The sequence below is a fragment of the Erinaceus europaeus genome, chromosome 2 (genome assembly GCF_950295315.1).
Source record: "Erinaceus europaeus chromosome 2, mEriEur2.1, whole genome shotgun sequence".
NCBI lineage: Eukaryota > Metazoa > Chordata > Mammalia > Eulipotyphla > Erinaceidae > Erinaceus > Erinaceus europaeus.
Window position 1 is genome coordinate 34,933,135 of NC_080163.1, and position 21,915 is coordinate 34,955,049.

The following is a 21,915-nucleotide window of genomic DNA, read 5'->3' on the forward strand; positions in this document are numbered from 1 at the left end:
TCCAGAGGCCCCGGTATCTCCTTGACAAGCCTGGTCTTATCTTTACCACATCATATTTTCACCTTATTGTCCTCCTCCCATTACCCTGAATCACCTTCTGAACTGCCACTTTCCAGTGCTGTTGAGGAGAGTGATCAGCCTCTATGGTTAGATATCCTCTTGCTTTACGTTATTGTGAGTCACTCCCAGCTCTATGAAGTCAGTCTTGCTAAACTTCAGTTTCTCTGTTGTAAAGTGGAGATGATAATTGTACTTTATTCATTATGAGGATTACATGACTTACTCCGAGGAAAGACTTAGTCCAGGTATTTAGTAAGTGCAGCTTGGTGGGAGCTTGCTATTATAGTCTTTGTCAGCATCTAGTTCTCTCTAACACCACTGGAATCTATCCAGTTCAGCCTCTTCACCTTCTGTGGTTCAGGAAATGCCCCACTCCCTCCCAGGAAACACTGACTCTTTCCAGAATTTTCCCCACAGTGGCTATACAGAGATTCCTAGGACCCACAACTTCTAGGAACCATGCCTCTTCTTGGTTGACACTCCACAAAGCTCCTACTTTCAATGGTTTGAGTCATAAATTTCCCTTTTCTTTAATAGATTTAATTTTAAGTATTAAAAAGTAAGTATTAGTTTAATTTTAAGTATTAGTTATTTAATAATGGTTTATAAGACTATAAGATCAGAGGTCTGTAGTTTCACTACACCCACCCACCACCAAAGCTTTGTCTCCCCTCATACCACATTTATCATCAATGCTAAAGGACAATTTGGTTACTTTTTTTTGTATATTCATGGACTTCAGTTATATACCTTATGATCCAGTAGTAGTACTCATGTGCATGTAAGCAAAGGATATGAAAACACAAATTCAAAAGGACCTATGTTCATAGTTGAATTATTTACAACAGCCAATAAGAGGAAGTAAACTAAATGATTGTGAATGACTGACTGGATATAGAACTTTACAATATTTATCCAGTGGAATACTGCTCTGCAGTTGTAACAGATGATAGTGAACCCTTCAGGATAAAATGGATGGCACTGGAGATAATATGTAAAGTGGTGAAAATTATTGGATGGCTTTGCTCATGTATTTTTAAAACAAGAGATTAGGGACAGGGAAATAGTTCAGTGGTAGAGAGCATGTTTTGCATGGATAAGGCCCTGAGTATGTTCCCTAAGACCACAAAACAAACAAACAAATAAGCATACTAAGAGACAGACAAATACTAGAAATGTAAGTGTCAAGACTTGCAATGCTACTAGTGAAGATTTTTCTTTGCTACAATATATCCCATATGCAGAAATTTCAAAGAAACAGTGGTTAGAATGTTCATCCTACATAGCTTTAAAGTCGATTAAGGTTTATAATTCTATTTAAATTCCATTAAAGTTCTTAAAACAGGGATTTTCTTTGTAGAAAGTCACTTTTTGATACAAGGGTATCATATAGACATATATATGAGTTTACACACCATACCCAACTTGTATGTATTTGTGTGTGAATGTGATTATAGTCTTTAAATCTTACAATATTGTTGTTAGACAATACTAAGTCAGAAAAAAATCAAGAAGCCTGAATCTCTGAGGCACAAACTCTCTACTCCTGACCCAATTACTTCAAAAATATCAAAATTTCTTAAATACCATGTGAATTGCCTGAGGATCTTGAAAAAAAGGCATTTTTTTTAATGTGCTGAGATATCTCAAAGGGCATATGTAATCATATGTTCACAGCTGTATTATTCACAATAGCCAAATTTTGGAAGCAACCCAAATACCCACAACTGTTGGTATGCTTCTAATTCTGCTTCTAAAAACCCCTCTGTTTCATTTGGTTTAATCCCCCCTGCTTAACACTGTATTCTATTTATATAACCACTGTATTCTATTTACATAACCACTATATTCTATTTACATAACCACTGCAGGGCATTGGTTTAATCCCCACTGGTTCATGATGTCTTTTTGCTCCACCCCCTCTCCTTGTCACACCCTGATTTTCACCAGTCACTTTTTGCTCCACCCTCTCTATGTCATATCCTGTTTACACCCTACTTGGCAGTATATATAAGGACAGTTTTGTGAGTTTTAGTTTAGTTTTAGTTTAGCATAGCTCGGCTTAGATTGTGCTGCATCCTGCATGATTAAAGAGGTACTGCGTACCACCCAGCCATGAGTCCCAGGTCGTCTGTCTCCCATCAGTGAAGCTTAGCCCGACACACAACAAATGACTTAATAAAGAAGTTATGAGATATATATTCAATGGAATACTAATTTGCAGTGAAAAAGATGATGTTGTAACATTTGGGTCACAGTAGATGAAACTGGAAGTAATTATGCTAAGTGAAATAAGAGGTAGACAGCTTCCAAATAGTTTAACTCATGTGTGGTTTATAAAAATATCAAAAAAAAAAGGAAGTTGCAAACAAACCAACACTCAAGTAGTAACCTATCTCATAGACTATGTGAGAAATCTGCTGGTTATTGGGGGTGCTAAGGATAGAAGATGGTGAGAAGTGTGGTGACTTACATATATCATTTATGGGTATGAAATTATACTCCTGAAATCTTATAGCTTTCTAAAACACTATTAAATTACTAATAAAAATGTGGTGCTGAATAATCAATTAGGAGCACAGTAAAGTGTGCTCTAAATACTGAGCTATCTCTTTTCCTCCTTATAAGATTTATTTGTCCATTCATTTACTGATGAGAGAGAAAATTAGAGCATCTATGTATGTTAGGATCTCACAAAATGAAATCCTGTGCTCTGTCACTGATTTTCTACATGGTCTAAAATTCAGTGTTTGATTCAGAAAGTCTTGAGTTAGGCAGGTCTGAGGGTCTGTACTGCTAACAAATCCCTAGATAATGGTCACAGGTGAGTGATGCAAATTGACAGCAGAAAGGCTTTCAACCTGTCTCCTGTCTCTCTTCACAGGCTTTTTTTTTTTTAAGTTACTTGGATAAAATATCTACGTTCTTCTTCTTCTTCTTCTTTTTTACTTTGTATTTATAAAAAAGAAACACTGACAGAAACCATAGGAGAAGAGGGTAAGAAGGGCACAACTCCACACAATTCCCACAACTAGATCTCTGGATCCCATCCCTTCCCCTGAGAGCTTTCCTATTCTTTGACCCTCTGGGAGTCTGGACCCAAGGTCATTATGGGATGCAGAAGGTGGCAGGTCTGGCTTCTGTAATTGCTTCCCTGCTGAACATGGGCATTGACAGGTAGATCCATACTCCCAGCCTGTCTCTCTCTTTCCCTAGTGGGGTAGAGCTCTGGGGAAGCAGGGCTCCAGGACACATTGGTGGAGTTGTCTGCCCAGGAAGTCTAGTTGGCATCATGGTTTCATCTGAAACCTGGTGGCTGAAAAAAGAGTGAACATGTAAAGCCAAACAAATTGTTGATTAATCATGAACCTAAAGGCAGGAATATTGCAAATGAAGATTTGAAGTCTCTGTTTTGAAGATAGGTAGTAGGCCTATTTTAGTTATATTCCAAAGGGCCCATGACTATACTAGTTTTATTATTATTTTTTTTTGTGAATGTGATATCTAATATGCAGGGGGACCAAAGTTATTGTTTGGGGAGTTGATGTCACGTCTGGAAAAAGGACCAGAAATCTGGATCAGGGAAAAGAGTAGCTCCCAAATATGGGAAAGGTGCATAAGTACTGTTGACTGTAGACCCCATGTATTTGATCTGGGGACCATATTCAACATAGGAGCCTATGTAATCTCTGCATCCCTGTAGGTCCAAACTCACATTCTGTGGTCATGAGTAGAAATTCACTTGATATTTGAGGATGTATGGGCCCCAGACTCCATGACTCTGCATCAAGTGTTGAGTAAGATGTGATGTATGTTATTATTCTTACCACACTGCCTCATATCATAGCGTTTTCACCTGACTCCTTTGCAGCACCATCCTGATCCTTTTCTTTATCAGATCTGTTCCTGCTCAGAAGCCTGTAACAATCAAATTCCCTTTTCTCAGCATAACCTCCCATCTTTCCTCTCCCCACACTGATAACATCAAACTATGCCTTGACTATTGTCTTTTCTACCTAGACCCTCATTCCCCCACTCCTAGTCATTCATATTAAAGAACTCTTCTCAGTGTTCCTCTCACTTTCATCTCTTCAGCAAACCCCTTCTTTGGCTTGTATTAGCACCAGAAAAACTCCATAGAATAGAAGGACTGTTTCTTTTATTTACTTTTTAATTAATTAATTTACTTTTAAAATGGAAACACTGACAAGATCATAGGATAAGAGGGGTACAATTCCCACTACCAGAACTTTGTATCCCCTCCCCTCCCCTGATAGCTTTCCTATTCTTTAACCTTCTGGGAGTATGGACCTAAGGTCATTGTGGGATGCAGAAGGTAGGAGTTCTGGCTTCTGTAATTGCTTCCCCACTGAACATGAGCATTGACAGGTCTATCCATACTCCCAGCCTGTCTCTTTCCCTAGTCGGGTGGGGCTCTGGGGAATTGGGGCTCCAGGACACATTGGTGGGGTCTTCTGCCCAGGGAAGTCTGGTTGGCTTCAGTGGTAGCATCTGGAACCTGGTGGCTTCACTAGAACTTCCCAGTTTTGAAGGGACTATTTCTTTTTTGTAGGAACTGCATCTGTGCTAACACCCAAGCTCCCAATCCTTCTGGTTATCTTGGTTCTTTTTTGGCTGTTGCTTTTCTATGAAAACTCCCTTGGTCTTCCCTGATTCTCTCCCCACTTTGGACCTGCATCCCTAGGATTGATATTCTAGGCTCCTGGGATCTAAACACCTGTAACTTAACACTCTCATTTGAGCACTAGTTCCCAACACCAAAGGCCCATCCTGAAAAGGGGAGATCCATCCTAATGCCCAATCTTCTTCTTTTTCTGTCTCCCACTCAGGAGGCCTTGCTAAGCCACCACCTAACCTTGCTCATGTCTGGCCTCATCCCTGATTTCTAGTGACAGATACCCCATAGGCCCTATCCTGAGGTCCTGAGCCCAGGGACCTGTGATAGCAGAAGGTGCAGACAGATTCTACCAGGGACTAAGATGCCACAACACTGGGCACATTTGGACTACATTGTTTGTTTGTTTTTTTTAATATTTTTTATTTATTCCCTTTTGTTTCATTTTTTTTATTATTGTTGTTATTGATGTCATTGTTGTTGGATAGGACAGAGAGAAATGGAAAGAGGAGGGGCAGACAGAGGGGGAGAGAAATATAGACACCTGCAGACCTGCTTCACCGCTTGTGAAGTGACTCCCCTGCAGGTGGGGAGCCCGGGCTCGAACCGGGATCCTTACGCAGGTCCTTGGACTTGCGCCATCTGTGCTTAATCCGCTATGCTACAGCCGACTCCCTGGACTGCATTGTTATCAGTTAATTAAGAGTGTGTATCTGGTGCCATCTGTCAGAAGCAGAAGGTGTCAAGGAAGAGCTGCACACCTATGAAGCTAACCATTGAGAAAGACTGGTTTTAATACTGGGAGCTCAGCGATATTGGTAGGGACTGATTCAAGATAATGCTTCTCTGTAGGTGTAGACTATTAGGCTTTCAGACAAATCCTTTTTTTTTTTTTTTTTTTTGCCTCCAAGGTTATCGCTGGGGCTCAGTGCCTTTACTAGGAATCCACTGCTCCTGGCAACCATCTTTTTTCCCATTGTTATTACTGTTATTGTTGTTGCTGTTGGATAAGATAGAGAGATTGAGAGAGGAGGGGAAGACAGAGAGGGGGAGAGAAAGATAAGACACCTGCAGTCCTGCTTCACTGCTTGTAAAGCAACCCTTCTGCAGGTGGGGAGCCAGTGGCTTGAACCAGGATCCTTGATCTTTTTACTATGTTTGCTTAACCCAGTGTGCTGCCACCCAACCTTCCCCCACCCCAGTCAAAGTCTTTAGTTCACAACATATGCAGGATAGCAGGAGGGGAAGCAGAGAGTCAAGATTCTTCAGTAGATGTCAAGACAAGGTTCCTAGGCTGAAAGCTTCCAGGGTCTCAAAATCAAAGTCTCTTGAACCTGTCAGGAGGGTCTTCTCACTTGTCCCAGTCAGGCTTGTGGCCAGCTTATCTCTTATCATCTTGTCAAGATGAGGAGATATCCTATGAATACTTTTCCAATTTTCACTTATCTCAAGTACTAGAAAGTGAGAAACCAGTGTGTGGTTTGATGTGGAGGTTCCATGTCAGATAAAGATTCTTCCGATGTCGACACCCACCCACTTCCACCCCTGGAGTGGGTATGTTGGTGTGCATACAAGACTGGAAGTTGTCTCCAACACTTTAGATCACAACGAAGGACCAGAAGAAGACAGAACTAGTCCTACCAGCTGAAAATGAGCAGTTTCCTCATGCTGTACTTTCTCCTGCTTGTGATTGGACACCGACTGTCTGAGGCTCAGGCAGGTGCTGCCTACGAACGATACTTGAATTATATTAATGAAATAAGATCTATCCTAAATACATCTTGTTCACCTCCACATGTGAGTATCTGAGAAATGTTTGGCACAGGGTAAGGAGGGGATGGGTTGGTTTCAGGCCAACAGGACTCATGTCTCTTTCTCTCTCTCTTCTCCCACAGGAACTTTCTCCTGAGATGAAATATATCTTGCTGGTAAGAGTTCAGCCTGGTACATGGTCTCCTCCTTGGTCTCAACCACATTCCTACCTGAGTGGCCTCAGGCATATGACTGTAGCCTTAGACATTTCATCTATAAATAGAGTTAATAGTACCTGTCTCCTTGGGGTTATTGTGAGAATTAAATAACACTTGCAATAAAGTTCCCAGATGAGTATCTAGTGATTAACAATTTCCCAGATGTGGCTATAACATGAAGATGATTATTTATTTTTTGTTGTTGTTACCACGCGGATTCTTACAGAGGCTCAGTGCCAAGGACTTCACTGCTCCCAGAGGCCATTTCTTTTTCTTATTCCCCCACTGGACAGATAGATTGACAGAGAAAGAAAGACACCTGCAGACCTGTTACATAGCCTATGAAGCTTCTCCCCTGCAGGTGGGGAGCAAGGGCTTGAACCTGGGTCCTTATGCATGGTAATATGTGCACTTAACCAGGTGTGCCATTGCCCACCCCCCAGTTGATTGCTTTTAAATATTTTTAAAGGTTTATTTTGATAACAAACACACAGAGACGAGAGAGAGAGGGGGGGAGAGAGAGAGAGAGAGAGAATGAGGGAGTCAAGAGCACTACTCAGTTCTGGCTTATGGTGGTGCTGGGGGTTGATTCTGTGACCTTGGAGCCTCAGGCAAGAGAGCCTTTTTAGATAACCATTATCCTATCTCCTGAGCCCCAGAGATAATTGCTTTTAATTACAAAATGAAAAGGCAATTTTAGCTGAATAATATCAATAATATCAAAGGCCTTAAAGCCAGTTTTTATAGTGGCAGCCTCTGGGCAATTTTCTTTTTGAATGTGCAAGGCAGATTCCTACTGAATTTATATGTCCACTCTTTCTGACCCAAATATTATCACTCATGGTAAAAATTTTTCAGTTCTAATTTGCTACAGTGGTTGTCTTACTATTGACTACATGACGTTTCTTGGGTTAGACTTGAGGTTGGAGCCTCCATGATTGTGCTGACCTTTTCTATTTCTCTCTCTTTCTAAAAAATATTTATTTATTTATTTATTTATTTATTTATTTATTTATTCCCTTTTATTGCCCTTGTTTTATTGTTATTGATGTCATCATTGTTGGATAGGACAGAGAGAAATGGAGAGAGAAGGGGAAGACAGAGAGGGGGAGAGAAATATAGACACCTGCAGACCTGCTTCACCACCTGTGAAGTGACTCCTCTGCAGGTGGGGAGCCAGTAACTCGAACCATGATCCTTACGCCAGTCATTGCACTTGGCACCACCTGCGCTTAACCCACTGCACTACTGCCCGACTCCCCTCTATTTCTCTCTTACTGATGTCATGGCTCATATGTGGTATTCATTTCCATGCCGGATATCTGATTTTCTTCCTGATTCCTAAAGGTCTTTAGGTTCAGTCAAAACATTAACCCTGCTATCTAGCCTCTTGTTGTAAGCTATTCCCTTGGTCAGATTTCAGCCTTTTGTAAGGCTTCTTTGAGGAAATGTTTTTCTTCAAGTGCAGAGAGATCCATCCAGGCTCTTTGTGGTGCTCATAGACAGCCAGGTCCTCTGGGTTTGCAGAAGCAGGACTTGCTTGTGTTGGGTACTCACCTCTAGTCCTATCACTTTGGGGGCATTCCAGGGACTCACCTGGAGAAAGAAATAGGTTAGGAGGGGGATTGTCCAAGAAGGCCCCTGCAGGCAAGCTTGATAACATGTGGGTCACTTAGGTCTAAGTAACTCTTCCTAGTTCCCTATTTACAAGTATTCATTGTTCCCTTAGAACGAAAACTTCCTGAGACCAAACCTGGAGGTATTCTTGAAAGCTTCCCAAAATTTCTCTGAGAAAGGATCACAAATCATTAATAATCTTAAAGTGAGTGAAAATTTTTGAGGGTTTGGGGGATCACTGCCTTGGTCCTGCCCTGTTCCTTGGGAGGAGGGTTGAGATACCTGTTCTTCTCAGAAAAATCTCTAATTGTCTTTTTTGTTCTTTCCCCACAGGAGTTCCGGTCAATCCTACCCCCTCTTACTTCCACGGTAAGCTGTCCCCATGCCTCAAGATGCTCTCAGCTATGACCTGACCCCATTCTGCCACTCTCCTTTCAACCTACCTCATCTACTGCCATCTTCTGGATTTCTTTACAGGAAGAAGAATTCACCATTGGTAACTACAGTGATTTCCGGAGTAAACTAGACATATACCTGATTTCTCTTTATAAATTTCTGAAGAAGACATTTCCTACAATGGCATTCAGGCCCTTCATTAGGTGTTCTCACCACACGTCCTGAGACATCATAAACAGTGGAATGTGTGAAGGTTGGAAGAATCTCTCACAGTCCAAAACAGGAAAAATTTCCTTTTCTCTTGAGGAGTGAAATGAATTGTTAATTTTTCTAATTTCTGATAGACCTTTTGACTTTTTGCTTATGTCTTTACTTTTGTCTTATGCTTATTTATATTTATTTATTTATATATATTTATTTATTTATCTATTGTATTGTACAATGACAATATGCCTTAAAGTTCTAGCCATTGTGCGCCACCCCCATCCCCCACCTCCCGCCACTATACAATGAGAAGTGTATTTATTTCAGCAGATGAGCCATGTCCTGCTGCCTCAAGAGAGGAACTCAGGGACATATTCGCTTGTACCTCAGATTTTAAACTGGTTTCTAACACCTGTGAAAATAAACCAAGCACTGTGAACAACTGTTTTTGTGCTAGTATCTCAATTTGACTCAGAACTTGGTTAATCTCCTGCATGATAATTTAGCAGCCTTCTCTACCCTGCGGCCCCACCTCTGTTGCAGGGTTCCTTGCCACCAGATGGGGCCCAGAACCCACACCCTGGCAACCTGTGGTCTACTGGAGAGCCAAGTTTTAAAATGCAAATATGACCAGACTGACTTGATACTGATTTTCCAATCCTAGTATCTTCTGGGCCTTTTCAATTTCCTCAGAAGAATATAAAATGTCTACTTTCACTTACTGCTTCTATTTCCTGATTCCCACAGCTGCCAAGCTCCTCTATGTTCCAGCCAACAGGAATTCTCTGGCATCCTAGTGTGACCACACCTCTGTCTATGCATCTCTAAATATGTGCCTGCACAGTCACTTCACCTCAGCCCTGCATGCCTAGTTCCTGAGTCAGCATAGTCAACTCATGCTTCAGAGACCTACTCTAATGCTGCCTACCTCTAGTCTTTCACACTATCAGGTCATTACTCCTCTCTTCAAGAAGTGAGTTTTCAGGGACCTGTTGAACTTATAGCCAATGTGACTAAGGCAATGGTATAACCTGGATGATGGAGGCTGGGATATCACTGAGGGGCTTCAGTCTGCCAGGAGACTCTTGGAGTCCCCCCAGTCTTTAGTCAAGCTTGAGTACATTTCTCTTGTGCTCTCCTGTGCTCCACCCAGTGCACTTCCTCTAATCAGAGGATGGGTGAGGGAAAGGAAGGTTGTGCTTCCTGCTTCATTACACCAAAGAGCAGTGTCGCCCTGCCCTCTCTGATTCTCAGAAAGGATTTGACTTAGCCCTTCTTTTTCTGCATTCCACCTGGAACTAGCTCTCCACTGAAGTTGTGGTAAGAAACAGCCCAGCTGTCTGAATGGAACAGGCAGAGATTACTGCTACCAACCCACCTGGCTTCTATTTTCCATTTCTTAAATGTAAAGAGCAATATTTATTTTTATTATTTATAGAAAAGAAACACTAACAAAACCATAGGATAAGAGGGGCACAACTCCACACAATTCCCACTGCCAGAACTCCGTATCCCATCCCCTCCGTTGATAGCTTTCTTATTCTCTTTTTATTCCCTTTTGTTGCCCTTGTTGTTTCATTGTTGCAGTTATTATTGTTGTTGTTATTGATGTCATTGTTGTTGGATAGCACAGAGAGAAATGGAGAGAGGAGGGGAAGACAGAGAGGGGGAGAGAAAGATAGACACCTGCAGACCTGCTTCACTGCCTGTGAAGTGACTCCCCTGCAGGTGGGGAGCCAGGGCTCAAACACAGGTCCTTGCACTTCACACCACATGCACTTAACCCACTGTGCTACCGCCTGACTCCCAGCTTTCCTATTCTTTAACCCTCTGTGTGTATGGACCCAAGTTCATTGTGGGATGCAGAAGGTGGAAGGTCTGGCTTCTGTAATTGCTTCCCTGCTGAACATGGACGTTGACAGGTCTACCTATACTCCCAGCCTGCCTCTCTCTTTCCCTAGTGGGGTGGGGTTCTGGGGAATTGGGGCTCTAGGACACATTGGTGGGGTCTTCTGTCCAGGGAAGTCTGGTTGGCATCATGCTAGCATCTGGAACTTTGTGGCTGAAAAGAGAGTTAACATACAAAGCCAAACAAATTGTTGACCAAGCATGGACTTAAAGGCTGGAATAGTGCAGATGAAGAGTTGGGGGTGGGGGTCTCCATTCTGTAGATAGCTAGTAGGCATATTTTAGTTATAGTCCAAAGGGCCTGTAGCTATACTAATTTTTTTTCCCCTGTTAGCCTTTCATCTGATATGCTGGTGGATCCTAGTTATTGTCTGGGAAGATGGTGTCATGGCTGGAAAAAGGACCAGAAAGCTGGATCAGGGAAGAGAGTAGCTCCCAAACATGGGAAAGGAGTATAAATATTTGTTGACTGGAAACCCCATTGATTTGATCTGATCTGGGGCCCATATTCGGCTTAGGAGCCTATGTGACCTCTGCATCCCTGTAGATCCAACCTCACATTCTGTGGTCAGGAGTAGGAACATTCCAAGCTGCTCCAATACCAGGACCCATCTTCCTCAGGTGTAGCATAGAGTATGTTGTCCAGCCTCCCTTCGGAGGATGGAACATTCTCTACCATTGTTGATCCAAGTTGAGGGTAATGGGGACACACAAAGGGGTTTATTTTGTTGCTCCTGATAGAGATGACTGTTAACAATGGAGAGAGGTATCTATTCAAGGTCTAGGCCCATCATGTCTGTTTTGGAATCTCAGGACTCCCCGACTAGGGCCCCAGTTGATGGGGTGGCCTGACAGTGACTGAAGAGTCATCATTAAGTATGCCAGTCTCTTGCCCTTATTCAGCTTTTGTAGTCCTTGCTTTGATAAGGTTAGCTTTGGAGTGAGTGAGGGAAGTGTAATAGGAAGTAGGTGAGGAAGGTATCTAAGTATAAGTAGACACAATTTCATTATGAGCTTTATACTGACTCATTGCAGACTATTGTGTACTTTTGCTTTCAGGTATATATTTTGCCCTAATTTGTGGATACATGTGAACATATGCCCTATCTCATGGGACCTGGTCTATATCTAGGTTTTGGGACTTTGTTAGGAAGTGAACCTCCTGGAATGGAATTAGAGAAACCTATGAAAGGAAAGGTCTCACCTGAGTAATGAGGCTGAAGGGTTGACATTCCATACCTGAAGTTTCTGGACACAGTCTAAAGTGAAGCATGACGAGGTGGTACTTGTTGTGTCAATTAGTTTGGGATTGGCAGATGCAATATCACTTGGTATGAATTGAGGGAAGCATGCAGGAAAATGAGCCCCACCCTAGAGGTTCCAGGACTGGGGGAAGTATGGGCTCTATAGCAGATGTGGAAGGTTCCTGCTGTCTTAGGGTTTAAGAAGGCAATAGATAGTTCTTGCTCTAATCACATTATTTGGAAATTGGGTTAACTTTGAAATATCCCTTTGCTAGGATTTGCTGTCCCATACACAACATCACCATAATTTATGTTCTTTAACATTATTTGTATATAGCTGTGCCACCGATTGCTTCTGTTCTCCTAGTCTAAGTTTTTAAGAGAGTCAACATATTAAAGACTCAACCTATGGTCTGTGCATTAAAAAGTTATTGACATTCAATCAATTTTTCTCCTCTCATATTAATTAAATAGTGATTTATATGACTACAATTAATAGGAGTGTACATAAACACCATTCCCACCACCAAAAGACTGTGTCCCATCCCATTCCCCCCCCCCCCCCATGAAGCTAAACATCCACCCTCACCCTCAAGCCAGGATTTTTACTTTGGTGCCTTACTCTAAATTCAGTCAAATCCTGCTTTGAGTTTCCCTTTCTGTTCTTCTTTCTCAGCTTCTGTTGATGAGTGGGATCATCCCATACTAATCTTTATCTTTCTGACTTAGCTCACTTAACATAATTCCTTCTAGCTCTGTCCAAGATGGGTCAGAGAAGGTGGGTTCATTGTTCTTGATAGCTGCATAGTATTCCATTGTATGTATATATCACAGCTTTCTCAGCCACTGTTGTTGGGCACCTGAGTTGCTTCCAGGTTTTAGCTATTATGAATTGTGCTGCTATGAACATAGGAGCACACACATCTTTTTGGTTGGGTGTTATGGAGTTCTTGGGTTATAGCCCTAGGAGAGGAATTACTGGGTCATGTGGAAGGTCCATGTCTAGCCTTGAGAGAGTTCTCCAGACTGCTCTCCACAGAGATTGGACCAGTTTACATTCCCACTAGCAGTGCAGAACGGTTCCTCTGTCCCCACAGCCTCTCCAGAATTTGTTGCTGCTGTCCTTTTTGATGTATGCCATTCTCACAGGGGTGAGGAGGTTTCTCAGTTTTGTCTTTACTTGCATTTCTCTGACATTCAGTGACCTGGAGCAATTTTTCATGTGTTTGTTAGCCTTTTGGATTTCCTCTGAAGTGAATGTTCTGTTCATATCCTCTGCCCATTTTTGGATGGGGTCATTTGCTTTTTTGGTGCTAAGTTTGCTGAGCTCTTTGTTTATTTTGGTGATTAGACTCTTGTCTGATGTATAGCATGTGAAGATCTTCTCTCATTCAGTGAGGGGTCTCTTTGTTTGTATGATGGTTTCTTTGGATATGCAAAAGCTTTTCAATTAGATGTAGTCCCATTGATTTGTTTCTGCTTTAGTCTTCCTTGCAATTGGGTTTGTATCATCAAAGATATCCTTGAGGTTTAGGTCTGAAAGTGTTCCACCAATGTTTTCCTCTAAGTATTTGATAGTGTCTGGTATAACATCTAGGTCCTTGATCCATTTGGAGTTGATTTTTGTTTCTGGTGAGATAAAGTGGTTCAGTTTCATTCTTCTGCATGTTTCAACCCAGTTTTCCCAGCACCATTTATTGAAGAGAGCCTCTTTCTTCCTTTTAATACTTTGGGCCCCCTTATCAAAGATTAGATTCCATAGGTGTGGATTTTAGTTCTGGGATTTCAATTCTGTTCCACTGGTCTGTGTGCCTATTTTTGTTCCAGTACCAGGTTGTTTTGATGATGATGGCCTTGTAATATAGTTTGAGATCTGGGAGTGTGATGGCTCCATTTCTGTTTATTTTCCTCAAGTTTATTTTGGTGATTATAGGTGTTTTTTTGGTTCCAGATAAATGATTGTAGTTTTTGTTCTATTCTCTTAAAGAAGCTTGGTGTAACTTTGATGTGTATCACGTTAAATTTGTATATGGCTCTAGGGAGAATATTCATTTTGATGATATTAATTATTCCAACCCATGAGCATGGGATGTCTTGCCACTTCTTGGTATCATTTTCTATTTCCTGAATAGTGACTCATAGTTTTCAGTAGACAAGTCTTTCACTTCTTTGGTCAGCAGTATTTCTTTTAAATACTCGAAAAACATTGAGAACTAGAAACTCTTTTAGAATGAGGAGGATTTGGCAAGATAAAGAATCACTATCTTTTCTACCACTTCCCTTTTTCCTACCCTGAGTTTGCTCCATGAGTGACCTAACATAACTTAGCTGACATTTCCAAATGTCAGATGTATATAGAGTATGAATTTGGAAAAAGAGTTATCTTTACCTGGTGCTTTTACCTGTTTATTACCTTAACAGACTGTTGTTACTATATTCCTGATTATCTGTCCCCCAGGACTCCAGACTAGTTCCTCCACCCTCCACCCAGGACTTCTAGGGCACGAGGAGGAAGCTGATTTGGCATTACCATGAAAATCTCCAGGCCTGATATATATGATTTTATAAATGGAGAGAAGACTGATGATGTAGGCAGGTGGGATACACACCCTCTTTCTGTGTGGGTAAGAAGTTGGAGGGTTACAAAGAAGAAGGAATGTACATGGAATGGGTCACAGACAAATAGGCAAAGGGCCAGGGATGCCTGGTTGAGGAACGGTCAGGGACACTGGAATTGTCACTACACTGAGAGCCTTGTGTGAAGGAAAATATCAGGAAGAGTTTTAGGATCTACTAAACATACAGGCCAGAAATATATATATGTCATCATTAGGTTTTCCAACTACAGGATGCTTTTTTAAATTAAATTAATCTATAAAATAAAAAAATAGAAAATATCAACAAAACCACAGGATAAGAGGTATAAAATTCCATACATTTCCCACTACTAGAGTTCCATATCCCATCCCCTCTACTGGAAGATTCCCTATTCTTTATCTCTCTGGAGTATGGACCCAGGATCATTATGGGGTGCAGAAGGTGGAAAGTCTGGCTTCTGTAATTGTTTCTTTGCTGAACATGGGCGTTGGCAGATTGATCCATGCTCCCAGCCTACTGCAGGATGTTTTTAACATAAAGAAGGTAGGGGCCAGGGGAGAAAGTACCAAAGCACCAAATCTTCCCCTAATATAGTGGAGGCTGGGCTCAAATCTGGGTTGTATGCTTGGCAAATCATCTTCCCAGGGGAGATATTTTGCTATTCCCAAATTTACCATTTAAAAGTATAATATTAGGGGGATGGGATGGGGTAGCAAAGCAGATTAAGAGCACATGGGATGAAGTTCTTTGGTAAACCTCAGTTCTGCTGTCGGAGTATAAAGGTTTTGTTTTTGATTTTGCTCATTCCTTTCCATTGTTTCTTTATATACCTTATATGAGTGAGATCATTCAGTATTTTTCTTCAAAATTTCTCTTAACATTTCTTGTGGGGCTGTCTTAGTGGCAACGCATTTAGGTGTTGCCTGTCTTAAAAACTTTGAGTAATAACCAGCTACTCGGGAAAGTATTTCTTGGTTGGTGGTAACTTTTCATTCCAAACTTTGAATGTATCATGTCAGTCCTTTCTGGTTTATAGTTTCTGCTAAGGAATGGACTGATAGCTTTATCGGAATTCCCTTATATGTCATTCATTTCATTTTGCTATTTTTAGTATTCTTTTTTTTAAAAACATGATTTTTTTTTTTTTTGCCTCCAGGATTATCACTGGAGCTCAGTGCCTGCACCATGAATCCACTGCTCCTGGAGGCCACCCCCATTTTGTTGCTCTTGCTGTTATTATTATTGTTATTGTTGATATTGCAGAGAGAAATGGAGAGAGGACGGGAAGAGAGGAGGGGAGGAGAGACAGACACCTGTAGACCTGCTTCACCGCTTGTGAAGCGACCCCCCTGCAGGTGGGGAGCTGGGGACTTTAACCAGAATCCTTATGCCAGTCCTTGCGCTTAGCACCACATGAGCTTAACCCGGTGCCCTACCACCCAGTCCTAAGCATTACCCATTTCTGGCATATAGTGATTCAAGTTATCAAATCTGGACCCTCAGGCATGTAAATCATGTATCCTAAGTACTATGCTGAGCTATCTCCCTCACCTAGGAGTCTATCTTTTTTATTATATTGTGCTATGGTGTGCATGTACTTTCTGTAATCTTCCTAGATCTGAGTGTCTCCTTAATATCTTGGTTTGGGGGAAATCCTAAGTTATTATATCTTTTTGAAAAGGAAAGCTATTAAGGGAGGGGATTAGATATGGAGTTCTGGTGGTGGGAATTGTGTGGAAATGTACCCCTCTTACCCTATAGTCTTGTTAATATTTCCATTTTATAAATAAAATTGTATATGTATATATATATTAAAGAATAGGGAAGCTATCAAGAGAGGGGATTGGATACAGAGTTCTAGGGGTGGGAATTGTGTGGAATTATACCCCTCATATCCTATAGTCTTGTCAATATTTCTGTTTTATAAATAAAAATGAAAAACCAGTTGTTTTCTCATGGACAGCAAATGAAATTCTTCCCACTATTCTGGTAAATTGTTATTTGATCTTTGTAATATTGTAATATATGTACTCCTTACTTATTTTTATTGCAGCAGCATTGGTTTATAATACCATACATATGTATATATATATATATATTTATTAGGGGATTAATGTTTTATAGTCAACAGTAAATACAATAGTTTGTACACGCATAATATATTTTTTTATTTTTATTTTTTTTATATTTTTTTATATTTATTTATTTAGTCTCTTTTGTTGTCCTTGTAGTAGCTATTATTGTTGTCATCGTTGTTAGATAGGACAGAGAGAAATGGAGAGAGGAGGGGAAGGCATAGAAGGGGAGAGAAAGATAGACACTTGCAGACCTGCTTCACTGCTTTGTGAAGTGACTCCCCTGCAAGTGGGGAGTTGGGCTTGAACTGGGTTCCTTATGCCGGTCCTTGCACTTTGCGTCAGGTTCACTTAACACGCTGTGCTATAGCCTGACTCCCACATTTCCCAGTTTTGCACATAAGAATACAACCTGACTTCCCTGGGCAGACAACCCCATCAAGAGTTTTGGAGCCCTACCTCCCCAGGTCTCTGCCCCACTAAGGAAAGAGAAAAACAGGCTGGGAGTATGGATCCAACTGTCAATGCCCATGTTCCACAGAGAAGCAATTACAGAAGTCAGACCTTTCACCTTCTGCACCCCACAATGATCCTGTGTCCATACTCCCAGAGAGATAAAGAATATGGAAGCTATCAAGGGAAGGGATTGGATATGGAGCACTGGGGGTAGGCATTGTGTGGAAATGTACCCTTCTTATTCTATAGTCTTGAAATATTTCCATTTTATAAATAAAAATTAAAAAATATTTGCTCACCACAAAAAATAAATCAAAATTTAAAAAATATAAAAAAAATAAATATCCCTGACTCCACATTGTAAAAAAAAAAAAAAAAAAAGGATAAGAAAGATTCCAGTGGAGAGGATGGGAGGCAGAACTATGGTGATGGGAATTGTGTAGAATTTTACCCTTCTTATCCTATGGTTTTTGTCGATATTTTCTACTTATTTTATAAATAAATTAAATAAATAAAAAAGAATATTGTCTGAGAGAATGGTGTCAGACTATAGAGAAGGGCTAGAAAATTAGATGAGGGCAGAGAATAACTTCTGTTCTTGAAAAAAATTTCTGTGGGTAAAATTAACTATTTAGTGCCATCCACCTGACCCAGAGTCAATATATATATTTATACTTAGCAGCAGAGCCTCTAAGTCTCTATTGGTCTAAGCTTGCAGCTCAGGGTCACAGCTGGGAACATTACAGGCTGTACTTATTTCAGGACCAGTCTTTCTTGAGTGGCAGGGCAGAATACCCCAGCCTCCCTTCTGAGACTGAGGTTATCCCTACTTGGGAGATATTTTTCTAGGAAGAAATCTGACTCCTGAACTTCCTGGAGCCTAGTCTATGTGGACCAATCACAGGCCACTAGAGTGACTAAACAAGACTGATATGAACAGAAAGGTGTCCAGAAAAGCGACTCTCACAACTGTGGAAATATTGGTCCAGACCGGCCCTTGGAACTATGGAACTATGGTAGATAGTCAGGAAGCCAGGTCTGGTTCATAATGGAACCACCCATGGGGGTGGAGAGAAGTAAACCCATCAGCTTAATAATAAGAGGCAGTAGTGGGAAGTAGGGAGAGGGATGAATGACCAGGGCTGGGTCTGATGGCAGTGACTAGCTCAAGGAGAAGGAGCAGGCTCTGGAAGTCCCCGTATAGTTGACAGAAGAGAAATATACTAAGTGGCAGAATCCTGAGAAGACTATACAGACCACAACATTAAAGAAAGTAACCATGAGTGTGGAAACAGCCACCTAGACTCAAATTAGATAGAGAAACCCTTTTGAAATGCAACACTGGTACAAAGTGACTTTTTAAAAAGCCTTTATTTTTCCTAAAAGAGAAAAAAGAAAACTTGAAAAATTGGTCTGGTTCAGAATGGGGTCACCCATGGGGGTGCAGAGAAGTAAGCCCACCAGAGTAATAATAGGAGGCAGTAGTAGGAAGAAGGGAGAGGGATGAATGACTAGGGTTGGGTCTGATGGCAGTGACTAGCCCATGGAGAAGGAGCTAGTTTGGTTTCACAACTCCTCTGATCTCCCCTCAGAGGCCCTGAAAAAGCTCCAAAGCAAATTATTCCACAATAGGTGGATAATAAACAAACGGCTACATAAACAGATATGATCTTTAATAACCCTGAGACTGAACCTGAGACTACATTCAGACAGAAACCAAGCATCAACAGCTGAAATCTGTGGTGAAGTACAGATTCCAGTGAAATATCAATTTCACTGGAATACTAGCGATCCCAAGGACCTGATACAGCTCACATCTAGGAGTGTTAAAGCCTAGACTTAGGATTTTGTGTCTTTCCACCTTGTATCAAACATTTGTATCCAGCTATTAATAGTGTGTTCCTGCTATCACTGGAGAAGTCACTTGGGAATTATATTATGTATGTGTGATTCCACCACTCTCAGTCTAACTGCTTTTATTTTTTTTGTTGTTGTAGTCAATGGAGTTTTACTAAGCTGGATCTACATTTTGAACTAGAAAGAGAGACAGAGAGAGAGAGAATGAGAGGGATAGAAAACACAAATCAAGGATTCCCCCTGTGTGGGGAGCACAGGCTTTGGACATGGGTCTTGCATAAGGCATAACAGGCATGTTCAGGTATGACTTAAGTGCCTGCCTTTTGGTTTTTTTTGTTTGTTTTCAGAGAGAGAGAGAATATGAAAGGCAGAGAGAAATAGAGGGAGACACACCACAGCATGACTCCACCAGCTATGCAGATCTACCTAGTTCCCCGGGACTCACCCAAGTGTTCTGCATTTGAACCTGGGACCTGACACACAACTAGGCACACACTTCACTGGGCAAACTATCTTCAGATTTCTAGAAGAGTATTCTTTTAAGAGTATTAAATATGGTGCTACTAATATTTAAGTCCTAACATTTTTACCTGAGTGTGGGGGCAGCTTCTGTGAAAACACAGAGGGTGGCAATGAGGGTCCTTCCTGCCCATCCCTCTTCTAAGTTGTAGTTTTGTCTGGTATCATTATGATAAATACAATAAAAATGAATACCTCAAATCTGTGCTTCAGGTGGGCAGTAAGAGAGTGATAGATGTTGAGACCCACACATTTGCAAATAAATATAAGATGTTGCTGCCCATAATTGCCAGATATCACAGCAGTGGCTAGTAGAGTTTATATCAATAGGTAAAGAGTCTGTCTCCCCAAACCCGGTTTTGCTTTGGAGCACTTACTTCCTCTATGACATGCCTGGCTCTAGACTCAACTCTCAGCTGTCTCTTCCCTTTTCCAGTAGCCCAGATTAGGTTAGGCCATCCACTTCAGGGCTCTCCCTGGCTAGCTAAGGTGTCATTCTCCATCTAACTTCCCTATTATACTAGGCCTGGGGAAGAGAGGTTCATTTTGTAGACATGAAAGCCTGCAAGGTCATATCTTTACAGCATGGGTTAGAAAGATAAAGGTGCACAGAAAGAAGCTGTTGAGCTTGAGTAGAGGTAGCATAGGAACCCAAATCTGTCTTTCCAGGTCCACCCAGGTGGCTTTTCCTTGAATTTTTAAAAATCTATTGAACATGTAAAACTTAATGATACACTACTTAGGCAACCAGGTGCTCTGTATTTCCATCAGTATTGACAAAACCAGGCAGAATAGAAAGAACAACCAGTAAAACCACAACTGAGGTCATGGGCAGATACATTTCATACAGGATTCCATGGAGGTGGCATGAGAGCTTGTCTTAATGACTGAGGTCTGGGTTCATGCTGGTGGTGGGCACCCCAGAAAACTCCATTATGCCTGTGGTGAGAATGAAGAGGCAGATGTGAATCTCAGGATGGATATGCCCCAAGGACCAAGACTTGGACATTGGCCTCAACTTTAAGTGAGTCAAGGCTACAAGCAGGACCGTGTCAGGCTGGCTGGTGGGAATCCATTGCCTGGGACCCAGAAACACACACTGGAATCCACTACATCTCATTCCTATAGACCCCTGGTAGTAGCCTGAGGCTGTCTCCTGTCCCAAGACTAGTAGCACCACCCATGAGCAGCCACAAAGTGAACACCCATGGTTTATCTCCCTTCCTGATTACCATCAGCCCAGCCCGATGAGAAGACTTTCCCTGAGCTGAGTGACACCAACATCAGCCCAGGGTGGAATCACTTTCTTACAGCTCACCAGTTCTTTTCCAAGGGGTTAGGCAGATTGTGGTCTTTGGGGGGAGAAACAGGGGTTTCTTGATAACAACTGAAGCATCTCCATTAGTTCAAGAGTAACGTCAAAGATGACTTGGGGAGGGAAGGGGGAAAGAAGTTCTTCCTGGTGCATTGAAGAGGTCACAGAAGTCCTGTGGTAGTCACATGACATTCTTCCATAGTGACATCTGGGCAGTCCCCTCTGAATTATGGTTGCCTTTTGGAAAGTGATTGTTCCTTGAATGGGAATAAGTGGTTGTTGCACTCAATGGGCATCACCAGAGGGCCATAACTATTGACTGGATAACTCTTAAGGTATATGATGCTGGCAATAATATTCAGTTTGAGCTCAGCTATTAGTTAATAGACTGTGTTAGAGTCTCAGGTGGCCAGCATTGAATCACAACATGCTAAAACAAACAAACAAACAGATAAAAAATGGAGACACCACCTCCTAAATCTCTTACTCTGACTATGACCCACGAACCTACCATTCCCTTGCTCCTCCTAGAATCTTCCCTTGACCCCAACACTATTTCTGAGGAACTTCTCATTCATTTAGGCCCATTGAAGGCCTGGATTATACAGACCTTCCTGTCCTTCAATCCTAAGCTTCCAGTTCCCCAATGTTACTCCCAGGCTGTCAGCTCAAAGAAACCAAACCATACTTTAAATCTCACCCTGACAAACCTTGCCATTTCATAAAGAACACAGCTAATTCCCCATCCTGCCACCATGTCCAGGATCCAACCCATTGAACTTCCCCAAAGGATGAACTGGGTCTACCCTAGATGGTCCTTATCTGATCACTCTGCTCAGCTGGGCACATTATATCTGATGTTTGCGGTTCTTTCTGCATGTTACCCTCAATAACATTGTATTGCCATACCCTTGTTCTAACCTACCATTCATCTCTCCTAGCTCTTCTCCAACAAAGAGTTACTCAATCTTCCATGTCTTGACAAATTCTTCTCTTGTCTCTAAGAACTCCTATCTCTCTCCTTTCAGGACAAATATATATTTTTATTTTATTATCTTTA